This window comes from Carassius gibelio, chromosome A5 (assembly GCF_023724105.1).
Source record: "Carassius gibelio isolate Cgi1373 ecotype wild population from Czech Republic chromosome A5, carGib1.2-hapl.c, whole genome shotgun sequence".
Taxonomy (NCBI): Eukaryota; Metazoa; Chordata; class Actinopteri; order Cypriniformes; family Cyprinidae; genus Carassius; species Carassius gibelio.
Window position 1 is genome coordinate 30,894,793 of NC_068375.1, and position 15,478 is coordinate 30,910,270.

The 15,478-nt window shown below is 36.3% G+C and overlaps 1 long non-coding RNA gene across 1 annotated transcript; it reads left to right on the forward strand.

Moving 5' to 3' along the window:
* The first annotated feature begins 606 nt into the window (after nucleotides 1-606).
* LOC128011989 (uncharacterized) lies at nucleotides 607-1,852 on the forward strand. Its single transcript, XR_008182685.1, has 2 exons — nucleotides 607-834; nucleotides 1,196-1,852. It is a non-coding gene; the product is annotated as an uncharacterized LOC128011989 (long non-coding RNA).
* Nucleotides 1,853-15,478: the final 13,626 nt, after the last annotated feature.

The following is a 15,478-nucleotide window of genomic DNA, read 5'->3' on the forward strand; positions in this document are numbered from 1 at the left end:
ACCAGAAATCCAAAGTGATCTATAATAATGTGCTAGTATAAGTTACCGCTTTTCTTAACAAGAAAGTATATGTTTGTGTCATAGGATACAATGCTCATGTTAACTAAGAAGCAAAAAATGTTCCATATGCACACACACACTCTAAATATATATCTCAAGCATGGACACTGAGTCCAAATGGAGTCAGAAACTCTGGCAACGTAAGGCAGATCTTAGGATCGTGCACATGAAAATCTGTAAAATATATAGCCCATTGTACTTTTTTTAATATGACTTTCTGAAGTGATTTTTCACAGGTGTTAATTTATTAGGCATTAATTGTGCATTGTGTTGCATTTTAGGGTAAAATCCCCTGTAAACAAAACAGGAAAAGGTACTTTAAGTACCTTAAATGCCCCGCTTTTAAGGTAACTTTCTGCCTGAACATTATCTATTTTTCTACATTTCTTTTTTTTTACAGGGAGGCTGAGCCAATGCAATACACACAGGGCTACAGTTTGTGGAGTAATTTGGTGGGAGAGTTTGTGGCTGTTATTGCAAACTCAGAACAGCCTTTTTTTTTTAAGCATTTCACAACTACTTCAACACATACAATGTTGTCTCTTAACCTCCAGATATTTCCTGCTTTAAATGCTGCATGTTATCTTCCCCCTTCTACTTCCTCCTCATGCTGGTGGCTTATTAGTGATCACACACATGCTGTCCGCTTCACACAAACACTCATCAGCGCCTGATGCATACGTGCCCCGGAGAGCACACATCCCCATGGAAGCGACACCGGCCAACACGAGGAGACCTGCAGATCCAACAAGCGCTGAAGCGAGGAACCCAAAGGTTTGAATATCTCCTCAGCTAGGCTAGAAAGAGTACACAAGATAACTAGTATTAAAAAAGGAAGAGCGGTAAAGAGAAACTGAGCAGCATGGTGGGCGTTGAAAAACGTCCATTAAATAATTCAAATTTTGAACTTGTATGAGGTCTTTCATTGGATTAAGATTTTTTTTTTTTTAATCATTTTACATCACCTGATATTTTGAGCTCTTTGGTATTCAGTCTGAAAAAACGAATAACTTTAGAATCACTGATCATTCAGTTTGTTTGAGTACATCTGACAAAAGGGAGGAGGAGGGAGGAGTGAAAGGGACAGATCTTTCTGAATTAAACATGCTTTAATATCATTTTTTCATCTCTCCAGGTCTATTCACACATCTGCCAGCCCCTCTCTCTGATCTAGACTCTTCTCTTAGAGTATTTGACAGACTGTGGTTGACACTCGATTTAAGGGGGTGTCAGTTTGTCAAATACCCCAAGAGAGGGGGCACGAGTCTTCAAAGTTCAGCGACACCTCGTTTGCCTCAGGCAAGCTTCGTACACCCTCATGTTCAACCGTTTGCAGCAGAGCATGTGTAAGATTAGCTAATAATGCTTGTTCAAAATGTCTTCAGAATGTCAGATAAGCAGAACCACGGGATGTCTTCAGTATAATCTAATCATTTATAGTGTGCATATGTGTATATTGCTGCAATCTCTCTGGATGGATGAACAGGTAGATTGGAAAAATAGATGGAAAAAAAAATGCCAGAAAAGTAGCATTAATCCGTGCAGTGCCGTCTGTATCAGTTTTGTTACACTAAATGTTATAATATATATGTTATAATAAAGTACTCTTAAATACAGGTACTTAATATTATTTAGATAACAAGTGTTTAGCATGCTAAGCATACTAAAAGCTGTTGATGACAGTTTGAGTGCACAAGTTTCTTGCTACAAAAAATAATTGTGAAATTTGTTTCATTGTCTTTGTCTGTTGCAATGCATGTGGGAGTGTGAATGCATGTAAATGATATCTTAACATGTTTTGTTTACATTTATTATTTCAATTCAATGTACAGTGGTTGGTTATTAGAACATCAAGCAATCATTACAAATGAAAATGTATCTTTCAGAAATGAAATTTTTATCAGGTTAATAAGAAAAGCACATTTGCATTTCCAGAAAGAATTACCAAGGCTAGCAAGGTTGCAAAAGAATGATGTTCTAGTTTTTGTTAAGCTTAAGTTTTAGCATTTGGTCCTGCATCAATACAATTTTGCATTTCAGTCAGCATTATCATAACACCCAGCAGTTGTCTTGTTTTCTGTCAAGTGTGCATTACACCATTCTCAGCTGAACTGAGAATGCCAGCTTTCAAATCAATTCCTGAATTTAATTAATTTGAACTAAGGCAGCAAATAGAAATCTGAATTTAAGGATGTTTCATTATCGGTTTAAATAAGTATAGTTTATCATTATGTGGGGTGCAACCAAATCTGGGGGTGTGGCTAATTCAATTCAAATTCTAACTCATGAACTAATTCTTTTGAATTTCGAACAACCCTGGGGAAATCTAACAATATCAAACTGATTTTCAGACTATGGACATAAACAATAAAAAAGTATACAAAACAAAAAATAGATATCTACAAAAAAAAAAAGTGTGTATATAACTGCAAAAATTTGTGCGGGAAAAGAATAAAAAAATTGAAACAGAATGTCTAAAGAATATCAATACACTGAAGCTCACACTGTATTAAAAAAACATCTTTCTATCATACTATCAGAGACATGTAGTGCCCACAGAACAGCTTTTGGTTAAGTGTAGATTATAAGATGATTCTTGGGTTCACCACATTGTTTTTTTGGATGAGAAACCTTTGGTTTAGTAGCCCGAAGTTTTAAGCAGTACTGATCAATGGTCTTATGCTGTGTAGGCTAACAACAGTATTAACTTGATGTGCTGTTCCAAACCTGTAGGTGATTTGGAGGTGAGTCTAATGCACATGCGTTATAGGCATTGCTAAGCCCAGAGGTGTCATGCCCATTCAAAGTGAAGGGGTACATGCCCCCTCAGATTTCTGAGCCAATTGGATTTTGAATGCAGCTTCCAAAAGACAATTGTTTATGTTTGATACAATCACACCGGTGTATTTCATCATTCAGAGTGGCACATCACCAGCTGCTAAATTTAAATCTAAATTCAATGCTGCATTATAACAAATCACACAAGATTCTGTTGAGCTGATGAATGCAATGGCCAATCAGAGGCTTTCAGATGACTCACCACTGAAATGCAGTGTTTTGTTCACTCGCTTGCAAAGTGCAGATGTGCGTACTATGAATGTAAGTCAGATATGAATTTCACACTGTAAACAGCTACAGTGATTTTAATAGGAGTTTTTGAGAATGGCTGAACCTGGGTTAGGCTGCATGAAAGTGAAAGTGAAGAAAGTGAAGTGACATGTGACCAAGTAGGCTTTGGTGACCCATACTCAGAATTTGTGCTCTGCTGCATCCAAGTGCACACACACAGTAGTAAACACACACACCCTGTGAACACACACCCGGATAATGATAAAGTATATTCTTTGATAATGTAAAAGTTCTTTGCTCTCTGTAAAATGAAAGTAACTTACAATCTTGTTATTAAATTTAAAGGGGTCATATGATGCTTTTTTTTAAAGATCATTATTTTGTGTATTTTGTGTAACAGAATATGTTGACATGCTTTAATGTTCAAAAACACATTATTTTTCAAATACTGTACATTATTGTAGGTTCTCTATACCCCTCCTCTCTCGAACGCATTGTTTTCCACAAAGTCCCTCCTTCTGACAAGAGCAGTCTGCTCTGAACACTGCAAGCACTGATCAGAAATGTAATGCCCCTTTCCATAATCATGAGTTTCATCTTTCAAAATAAATGTAAAGACAGTTAATAATGTCCTTAGTTTCACCATCAGTTCAAGCCTGAAAGGGGAACAGAGTGGCGCGACAGACACAGTGATGAAGCTCGTATGTGTTTGGAGTACACAAGTCATGCACGGTTAAGATAGCTGACTCCACTGTGATGTGACCCTGTCTCTCTCTCTCTCTCTCTCTCTCTCTCTCTCAGAGACGTGTGATAGAGCCTATTACATTAAGTGAAAATTACATTTTCTTAGCGATAGATGCTGTTTACACTAAGTGAAAAAAGCTAGATTCTATTTATACCATATTAAAATAGCAGGATATTCAAATTGTGGCAATTATCTGCACGTCAGCATTGTAATTCATTATAAAACATTATGCCATTATTACATATTGATTTATTTCTAATAAATATATTGATTTAATTCAAATTGTTAAACGGATGCCACATTAATGGGACAAAAGCCCTACCCTAATCCTACCTGACATTCTTAAACTTTTTGATTATTCCCTTAATTTATTTATCCTTAATTAATTTCCTTAAATTTATGATTTTCTGATGTGAATAGAAATTTGAAAAGGGAGAAAAAAAAGATTCACACTTTATTAACACACTAAGTCTGAGCGTCTTTTTATTGTTAACTAGCCCTATCACACTTTGATGGGTGAAGCTAGTTCCTCTGCCAACGAGGTGGCCTATTTGCACTTAGTGTTAATAAACACTCCAATTTTTTATTATTATTATTCCCAACAATTAAACAGTTTCCCACAGAAAAAAAGGGGGGTGCTGCACCCCCACTTCCCACGCTTATGGGAACAGGCCAGAGTGCCCTCACATGCTCCCAAGACACAAATACACACACACAGACACACACACACACACACACACACACAAAAGTAGTTTCCTCAAACTGGCACATGGCAAGAGATACTAAAAGCACACACACACACTTGGAGCCCTGCTCTTAATTTAGATTCTATAGTTCTCTTAGTTTCACATTGAAATGTCAGGCATGAGTGCATGAATCTTTGTTCTTTATTTTCAAATGCTGTACAAGTTTTTTTTGCAGTACCATGTCAATTTTAGATGCAGATAATTTAGCATTAATTAAAGGTTAGTAATCTAACTTAAGGGTTAGTTCACCTATAATATTATATGAAAAATCTCATTCCAATCCTGTTAGACTTTTGTTCATAGATGGTAGTAGCATAGGCTGTCAGTGGAGAAACAAAAAGAATTCATTAAAAATACTCTACTTTTTGGGTGAACTGTCCTTTTTAAATAATGTTGTGTTCTCTTATAGGAAAATGGTATCATTTGTTTTTAATAACAGCCCTGTCTTCGTATTTATTTTTTTCCATGTATTTGAAAATGTTTATCTTTGTGAGCACTATATTTATATATATTTTATATTTTCAATGGTGCTTTATACATTTTTTTATTAATTGATGTCATAATATTTTTGTCTTCACCGGTTAAATCAAATAAAATCTACTGAAAGTACTTTTAATAGTTTACATGAGGTAAAAAATAAACCATGTTCAATTTGTATATATTGTGCTGGATTTGTTTACTACAAAAGATAGGCCTATAATTTATTAGAAATCTCTGCAAACGGATTTTCCATTTATGATACTGAAGAAAATGTTAATCTACAGAATTTTCCATTTTAATGTTGAAGGAAGTGTCCGTGAATTTTCTGCCAGTACATTTTTTTTTTACAGATTTTTTTTTTTTTTTTATGGTGTAGAACTGTTTCACTCAGATATAAATTACATCAGAGATTAAGAAAAAGTGAGCAAAAAAGAAATTTTTACGGAATTTTACCGTTTTATTTTACAGTTTTTACAATTACAAATAGACTGTAAATTTACAAATCCAGTGTAAAATCACATGAAAAAAAATAATTCCATGCTAACTATAAATCATAAGGAATTGTTATAAGGAAAACAAGTGGACAAAGCAAAAGTTTTGAATTTACCCCCCAAAAAATCTTAAAGCCACTGATGTCAAGATTGTTCTGGATGACAACATCTAGAAGAGACTTTCCCTCTGTGACAAACACACTGCTCTTTACCCCCAGCTGATTTATAAAGTGGGAGCCAGAGGAACTGAGAACACACACACACACACAGATAAAAATACTTAAGTAATTTAATTGCACTGATTTTCTCAGTAGAGACATTCTTAATGACAAACAAGTAGAATTGCTAACAATGAATGGTTTGAAGAGTCAAGTAGTGTTAAATAAAAATACAAAACATTGCTTGCTACTGAAAGTTTCTGAGCAGGAACAAGGGTTATTTATTTATTTATTTTTTCTGAGTGTGAATTTCAAAGAGGGAGTTCTTCATTAATGAACTGCCTGAAAATCGCAAACAATAACACACTCAGTGGACACCTTTTGTGATTCCAGACCAAATTAATAACAAATCTATAATTAGACGACATTAAACATGATCTCCTAGTCTTTCAGAGTCTTTAAACAGTCCAGGTAAATAGAAGTCATGGAAAAAGTCTACAATTCAAATTTGAGTTTTTTGGACTTACTACAATTAGAAAATGAAAAGTAGATTACCATCCTCTCGACTCAAGAAAAATGACCCCTACTATGGCATTTGTCCTTGTCATTGTGTTTATGTGAACATTCATAATTAATTTATAGGTTTTTGTGTATTCGAGCTACATTAATTTTTTTTGCCTGTCCAAGTATACATGACACTGTGCGTAACTGAATATTTAAATGATTAAATACACGTCACAACATACGCACAATGACGTGGCCAATAGTTTGATTTATGTGTGTACTTGGACCATGCTACAAATCATATTATTTAAGTCTGTTAGTCCAACTCAACTCACAATTTCAGTCAAACTAAAGAGTTTATTTAAAAAAGACAAACTAGTTTCATTCCAGGTTTTTTTTTTAAGGGATGTATTTTTAGCAAGCTTGCTTTGGGACCATATGCATTTTAAAAAGCACTACATTTAATTGAATTAAGTGGTTCTATGAAGCAGATTACAAATGGCATGTCACTTCATGTGACTATTCCTGTTCTAGACATTTCAGTGATGACTCATGCACTATGCAGGGGACTCTGAACACATTGGCCATCCATCTATGAATAACACATTGTTACATCCCTGATTTTTTTTTTTTTTTTGCTTTCGTTTTTACTTCCTCAATCATGCTCTTGAGTTTTAATTTTTAGATTTGCCCATTAATATGCTAATTTATGTGACTTGGGCTAATTACTGGAGGTTGTATATATATATATATATATATATATATATATATATATATATGTGAGAGTGTATGAGGGGAAAGGGGGTATAAAAAAAGGTAGACTCAGGGAAAAAGGAAGTATGACATGCTGGCTGGGTTTTATGTGAAGTAACAATGTATAAGACAAGGCTTGATGAGTGCTAAAGGTTCTGATGTCCTCAGGTTCTAGCCCTCTCTCAAACAAATAATATTCCACAAAATTCTCAAAGAGAGAGAGAGAGAGAAAAAAAAGGATCCCAAAATAATTTCTCCCACTTTTTTCCCCTCACCCACAACACACGCACTTTCTCAATAATCACATTCATTACCTCAATCTGCAACACTTGCATGCACTAATTATCTCAACCGACATTGGTTAACCTTTTAGTGTGGTATAATACTTACTTCATATGCACCTGGGAAAATCGTTCCTCCAAGCTGGGCATTCTTTATTACGACATCTCATGCATTTAAGTAGGAAGCATAACATTCAAGTTGCCTAAGCAACTAAATGATATTGTGAACAATAAACCCAACATTTGAATTAATTTAATCATGTATTCATGTATAAATAAATTATTTACATCACTCAATTATACATGGTAGGCTATCAAAACTAAATGTTTGTTGCAAATTATGATTAACTTAATCAGCTGTTCCATACATCACACCTTTTACACAAGTTTTCCACTCGTACGCAAGTCTTTTCTCATTTGCCCAGAACTCGTAATAACAATATTTCTGACTCTACTTGAGAGGCACATAAATCCAAACAAATCCCAGAAGAGAGTAAAACAGAGTATTGCCCACAGCAGAATAAAACACTTCAAGAAAGATATGTGTGACCAGAAGTGAGCAGGATAGATGATCACCTGCGTGAACATGACATACTCCTGCTGCAGGGAGGCATGGGATTTGGCCAGAGCAATAAACTGCAATTTCCATAACGTAAGATGCAGCTGAAATAAAAGCAATTGAATGTGAGAGGAGGACATTTCTTTTTTGCTGAGTTGGCAACTGGAACCATTTTTTACTGCTGTATGAGCAAAAGCCACAGCAGTTTAGTGGAGTCTGAAGGATGGCCGACGCAAGGCTTTGTCTAAAAATAACTGGAGAATCAAATCATGTGTCAATAATTGCAGCTTTGTTTCACTAATACGCAGGGATGATGGGTTTTCTAGACCTGGATGAGTAGGATCCTTCAGGTGAAAATACAGAATGGATGGATGACCTGAAATGGCTGATAATAACGGTCAGTCTGACATGTAGCACGACCGAGACAAGGTCTTTTACCCTGAATTCTAATAGATACTGGCAGACTGTCAAGAAAAGGAATGAGTAGAAAATAATTTCCAGGGTTCTGACAGCCTGGTCCTGTAAGGGGACCTGGACTTTAATGAGAAAGCTGAGTATAGTAGTTTTTAGAGAAAGGACCCTGTTTTCCTCAATTGTGGAACAATTTTCTCTCTCACATCTCGTTTTCATTTGTGGAATAAATATGGTGTGCACCCTAACTAAAGCCTATGACCCCTATGGGGGTCAGCATGTTGGGATCTCGAGTCAAATACTAATCACTTTGTTAGTGGACACTTTTGTTCATGGAAAAAAAGAAAGAGAAGAATTATAGTGTTTATATTTTTGCACAATAAAAATATAGTTGGTGAAGGGAGTAGAAGGGAGAAGACATGGGCATTCTGGAAAGTACATGGGCAATGTGTCCCAGCAATTGTTCCTGGATTGTTAGATTTTAGTTCATTCACACATGCCAGTGATTTCCTGGAATCTGTCCGTGCGTTCACACACAACACGTAAAGGTCCCGTAGTGACACGTGACATTAGGATGTGTTGTGTAATGTACAAGTTGAAAACGTTAACTTTCACTTAAACTGTTGAACGATCTCAGCTTCCACGCAGATAGTGAGGAGCTAACTGATCTCTGCTTCATTAAAGTTTGCACATATTTTTGCGCCTCAAATGTTGATCTGCTTTCAAAACACCCGGTAAAAGAGTTGCATGATAACGCATGTCGTCATTACAACACACTCTTTACAGTAGTAGTTCTGGCTTTTGTTCACACAGAGCTTGTTCCGGGACTGAACCCGGCAATGTTAGGTCCCCAACCCGGGATCAGTCCCGGAATCAATCCCGGGACGTGTTTGCTTTCACACAGAAGGTAACCCGGCAATTTTCCAGGACCAACATGCAGTGTGAAAGGGGCTTTGTTGAGCTTGAGTCCAAAGCAATCAGTAGTCAACGAGTCTGATATGTCAAGGGATGCAAAGATCTTTTCTCAGATTACAGATGCAGAGGCAGATGGGGGAATACATTTGTGTTATCAGCACAGCCGTGAAAAGAAACACGATCTAATTAGAGTATGTTGGTGGAGAAGAAAAGCACCACTGATCCCTGTGGAACCCTTGTGGGTCGATAAGAGTGGGCTATTTCATGTCATTTAAGAGCTTAATGAAAACAAAATACTAAAGTGGATATGCCATTCACCACACAGTGCTGAAAAAAGCAATCATAAAATTGCTGTATGCACTCAACATTAAATCTAAGAACACAAAGGTCTAAGGTTATGTGATGCAAAAAAAGCAGATAGTGAGGGCATCTTTTAAAGATATGCTTTGGGCAAAACATCCTCAAAGTCAGTGATATAATGAGCCGATTTAAAAATATACACTTTTCTCCCCATGACTTCATCGTATGGAAAAAAATCTGTTCTCTAGGTTTGTTTTTGGTTTTGCTTGGTTACACATAAGGAGAAAAAAAGTCAAGTCTTATGTCAAGTTAACACTTCTATATGCACTTGTACAAATATACACAAACCAACTACTAAGAGTTGTTACATTTGGTCATTCAGTGCACAAATTTTCTATCTTTCAACAGGTAATGGCTGAATCACACAAAAAGGTATAAACACGAGAAAGGGAGTATGTAAGAGGGAGGCTTAAGGATAGAAAGGAGTTCAGAACCCAAAATGTTTCGTTTTTACTCAAGTGAACCTGACATTTATCCCCTATGTAAGGGATAGGCAACTCTGGTCCTGGAGTGCCACTATCCTGCAGAGTTTAGCTTCAGCCCTCATAAAAACTCACCTGCCTGTATCTATATAGTAATCCCGAAAACACTGATTGCCTTGTTCAGGTGTGTTTAATTAGGGTTGGAGCTAAACTCTGCAGGACAGTGGCCCTCCACAACTGAAGTTGCCAATCCCTGCCCTATGTGCTCCTAGACCATTCCTTGTTTAAAATTATCTTTATATTCAGAGAGCTATACCTTAAGGTAAATAATCCTGGATTTGTGTGCAATTAGGCTAGTGATGTGCACATATAGTTATTCCAACCACAATGCTGTTAATTGTTTTAGGATATCTAGTGCTACAGAGGTTTCATACTCCCTGTAATGGACACAAAGCTACAAGAGAAATATATTTGAACCTTACCCGTTTGGCAGGGATTGACTGTAGTCTGGGAATTGTGTGAAAAAATTTTGGATGGCTCCTCGTGGATGCTGGGTGGCACATAGGAACCAAGCTGGAACGGAGCAGGACCTGAACACACCTACGAAAGGCCATGCTGTCCTGCTGTGCAAGCATGTGTGCATGTGGGTCTTTGAATGAGGAGGCTCTGCAACTAATTTGGAATGTTCTTTGCTTCAAGGACAAAGCCACAAGCTCCATGGAGGAGGCAAATATTGAGGTGGGCAATGTTAAAAACACAGAGGGAGAAAAAGAGAGAGAGAGAAGCTTTGGTCTTAGAGGTCTCTGAAGAAGGCTTTTACACTGGGCTCGTTTGCTGCGGTCCAAGCCCGAGTGCGATTGTTCCCGGCACCGGCCGCAGTGTTGGTCGGCTTTCACGCTTAATAGTTGTATCAAACCCAGGTGCGTTTGCAGTCACCTTACGTCATCGCAAACGCACATGGAAAACGCCTGGAGAACATAATGCGACTGAGCATAGTTGTAATTTTTTTGTTATTTTGGTGCTGTTATGCACAGCATAATAATAAATTTTAAATATTACATTTTCATTAATTTAATTTGGACTTTTGGGAGTGTGTGGAATCAACCTCGGCTCTCTCGTGTGGTGAGGAAACAATGATATTGACAGTGTTACATATGCGCTGGATACTTTACTTCCTGAACAAATGCGCACCCGAAAAAAGGGTGGTAGGAAAGAAAATTGCCCACAAAATTCTTAACAGGCTCATGTCTGCCCCACACTGGACCTTCTTTGCATTAACGTGGGCAGTCCCATAGTGTGGGCTGCTTACAGAGAGCCTGCGGCTCCTGGGCAAGCATGCAATGTGCCTGTTTAAGTTTGGTTTGTGCTGGCCCTAGCCCACTGTGCCCACAAAAAGCCAGCATGGACCCTGCAAGGACATGTTTACTGGGGAATCAGAAGATTTCCACACTAAAGAAAATTTGTAATTTGTCATGGACTAGTAGTAGTTTGAATGCATTTAGCAACCTGCACAGAGTTTTCTGGAAAGCGCAACCAAACCAAACTCCAAATCTTCTTTTTTGGTGTTGTGAAATTAGTTGTGGTGGACCTGTGCAAATATTTAAATGGCCAGTGATGACATCACTAGAGAACATTCTGAGCTGTGATGTCAAATGCAGCAGGCTGGAATATATTTTTTAATAACTTTATAAATAAATAAATAAGTAAATCTAAACAATCAGAATAAAAAAGAAAGAAATAAATGAACTATGCTTTATGCAAGTACTATATAGGATAAATCGCTATACAGGATTTACCCTATTATACTTTATTGACATGAAGTGATAGGTGAACAAAACAAACAGCCACCCACAAATAGTCAATAAACAAACCATCAGGCTGTCTTTGAGTTCACATGAACAATGTTTAAGCCACAACACATAATTGCAAATAAGTAACACACCTTACCTTGACTCAGAGTCGACCACAGATGTCGATCTTTAATGTTTGTCCAGAAATCCAAGGAGTGGATGCCTAAATCAATGGCCTCCAACATTTATATTTTTTATATGAATCTTTAAGTTAACGTAATAAACATGAGTGGAATTTGCACCGCAGCACCCCCATACCATGATGCTCATGAAAAGAATAGCATGTATAGCTATCTTTACTGAAGTGAATTACGTTTAAATCACCGTAATGCATGAATGAATAATATTTTTTGACATTTGTCACATAATAATCCACAATGATCACATTAGACAAAACTGAAAACTCAATGAACAAAACAACACATTGTAAATATTTTTTGAGACCCCGCAAAATTTCACAAATCGCATTTTCAAAGGAGCCCATGACTTATTAAGGGGAGCCAAGCTCCCCCTAGCTCTCCCGTAGTTAGCACCCTGGAGTAAAATATACAGGTGAGCACAGTTAGAGAAATGATAAGAAAATGGCTAAACAAGAGGGTGTGACCAAGGAAGTGGGACAAAAGGAACACATGCAGACACAAACAAAGACAAATGCATTGATACTAGACAAAAAAAGAAAAATACACAACAAAATTAGTACAAATGTTACTAAAAAACAGACAATATAAAAATAAAAATGAATTAAAAAAAAAATAACTATAGAAGTATCTAAGAAATTATATCACAATGGCCTCAGATCCATTATCATCACACTCTAGAAGTGTTCTGTGTCATATCTGCATATTTACAATACTGCAACTTATTTATTGCATTCCTGGTAAACTGTATTGTTTTTTTATTATTATTAAATGCATTTATCATTCTTATTATTTAGCATTATTTAGCAATTATGAATACTAATAGTGAAACTCTCAATACATTCTCTCAAAAACATATTAAAATCTATAACGACATTAAGGAATATTCTGGAATTGATAGATGCCATTTTACTTGAACTTCCAAAATGTTTCCCTAATCACGGAGCTCTGACTAGGAACTGATGTGAAATGTGCATGGGATTAATGTGCTTCTGATTGGTGTACGACTGCTTTTACTGACTGAAAGATTGTAAAGTTGCCTGAACTCACACAAAAGGTTCACAGCCAGCTGGTTCTCTGTGAATGAAAGAAGTCTCTGCATGCTCATTATCAGAGGTCTCGTAGGCATAATTAGAGTTTCACAAATTCTCTACAAAACTGTAAAAACACTCAGCCTCTTATAATATTTCATGCTTTCAGAGCAAAAACCTTCACACTGAAGTTTTACTGCACAGGCAGCTAAAACTTTTAAATGGGAAGGTGGAGGATGATTTACAATTTGACTTTGTGGGAGAAATACTTACAAAAACACTTTATGTTTTGTATTTGTCAGCTCCAAAGGCTTTGTGAAGGTCAACAGGAAGACGAGCTGATAAAAAAGTGTCCATTAACATGTCCTTGATGGCCTTAAGAAACTAAAGGGCTTTTCTATTAACCAAACATCTGAAATTCACTGGATGCAAGTAACGACTCCAAACCTAAAAGCCAGGTTAAATACTCCATAACCAGAGGCCTTGGCATCAAGGGATTTATTTATTTATTTTTATTTTGTTCTCCAAGACAATAAAAATGTAGAATATTTCTAATGATTGTCATGACAACACAATGTTTTACGGTGGTTCTGATGCCATTTGCTTTTAGTCTTTTGTCTGAATTGCTTTCCTTGAAATGGTCACTGCACATTATCAATTTATTTACAGAACTTTTCCAAAGCGCTACTTCACTTCAATGAAGGCCTAAGGGATTATCCAGACAGCTTTGCAATAATGTGTGGAAGTTATGAATCAGAACAGAAATATATCAAGATTGTATTCAGTATAAAAACTCAAAGAGCTAAATTCTCAACCATAATAGGAAAGAAGGAAATATTAAATACAGCAATTACGTTCCAGTAGCAGTGCCAATTTACCTGTATTCACCCAGTTATAATCATTAGTGATCCATTACCATAATAGTGAGACCATTTCTTTAACAGTCAAGATAATGTTGCATCAATATTGCCATATTTCTCACTCATATACTGCTATATACTCATTTATTCCAGATTCTTCAACCCATTTTGCTAATTACATTATTGTGCTGAAGCTGCAAGCTGAAAATGTATTTAATATTTTATACCATTGCAATTTTTTTTTAAACACATTTTAAATTTAGACCATTTAATGCAGAAAAGTCATTTTTTTATGCATATTAACAAATGGTTGAAATGACACTGGACAACACTACTGAAGAGTTTCCTTGATAATTTCCATATTTTTTATTTAAATGTGCCGTTAACATTTGTCATCATGACACTTTTTTTTTTTTTTTTGGATAATGTGTTGTGACAAATGTGTCTCTTTGAAAATAGCAGTTTCCCTGAGGTTGGTCAGGATCTGGTAATAAGAGAGATGTTTTTCAAAAGAATTAAGTTCTTCAGGCTATTAGAATGCTATTATTGTTTTGGTTTCAGAAATGCCCAGAGTCTAATCCATCCTATGGCTTGTGCCTGCTAAAGTAAAAGATCAAAGAACACAGAAATTTACATGCATGCTGTTGCTGCACCCTTGTCAATCATTTGAGATAAGGACATCACTGAAAGAAAGAACACATAAAGATAAATAGCAATGAGTAACTGCATTTTTGGTGCTGAAATGAAAAAAAAAAAAAAAAAAAAAGCATAAAAAAAATCACCCATAGGTTTCTGAAGAGCGTTTTTGAAGCTCAAAGTGGGCGGAGCTGGCCTCAGAGTAGGCAGACTGTCACTGCGCATCACTCCCAGATAATCAAAAATGGGAGCTGGTCGCTGAAACCACACCCACCTATCTCCACGGTGGTGACAGCAGTGGCAATCCACCTGTCACTCAAGTGGTCATGCCCTTAATTGTGCAGAACTTTAAGGCTTAATATAAACCGATGAGTTATTATAACCCCTTTTGGAGCCAGCCTCTAGTGGCCAGTCGATGAATTGCAGTTGTACTCACTTCTGCGTTGGTTTCAGGAGAGAGACCAGAAGGTTGCCGCTTGAATAACATGCATTAACAGTTAAAAAGGCAAGAAATTGACTGAAAAACGCAATAAAAAGGTGGCTTGTAAACCTATCTTTGCAGTCGGGAAGAACCGAGTCGGATAATGCTCATGTGCAAATGGTTTAATATAAGATATAATAGTATATTAAAATATTAATTATATATTAAGATATTAATAAAACATATATCACGTCCATCAAGTTGTGATTTTCTGTTTATTTATTTCTCTTGTAATAGTGTTTAAACCAGTACAGTACAGACTTTACGGTTTCCTGACATGTTGAAGGGAGAGAGCGGGGTTTTAAAAATGAGACATGTGCATAGACTGTATGGACGTGTAAAGAAATTATTAATGGATTATATTAACAAAGTCTGTCAGTTCAGCAATATTAAAATATCATGTTTTCCAGCAGGTCCAGCGCATGCGCACTTTAGAGTAAATAAAGACCATATGCCGGATTCCAAAGACCATTAGTAATAAAAAAAAAAACAATCATCCAAAAATAATAAGAAAAAACATACCAAAAAA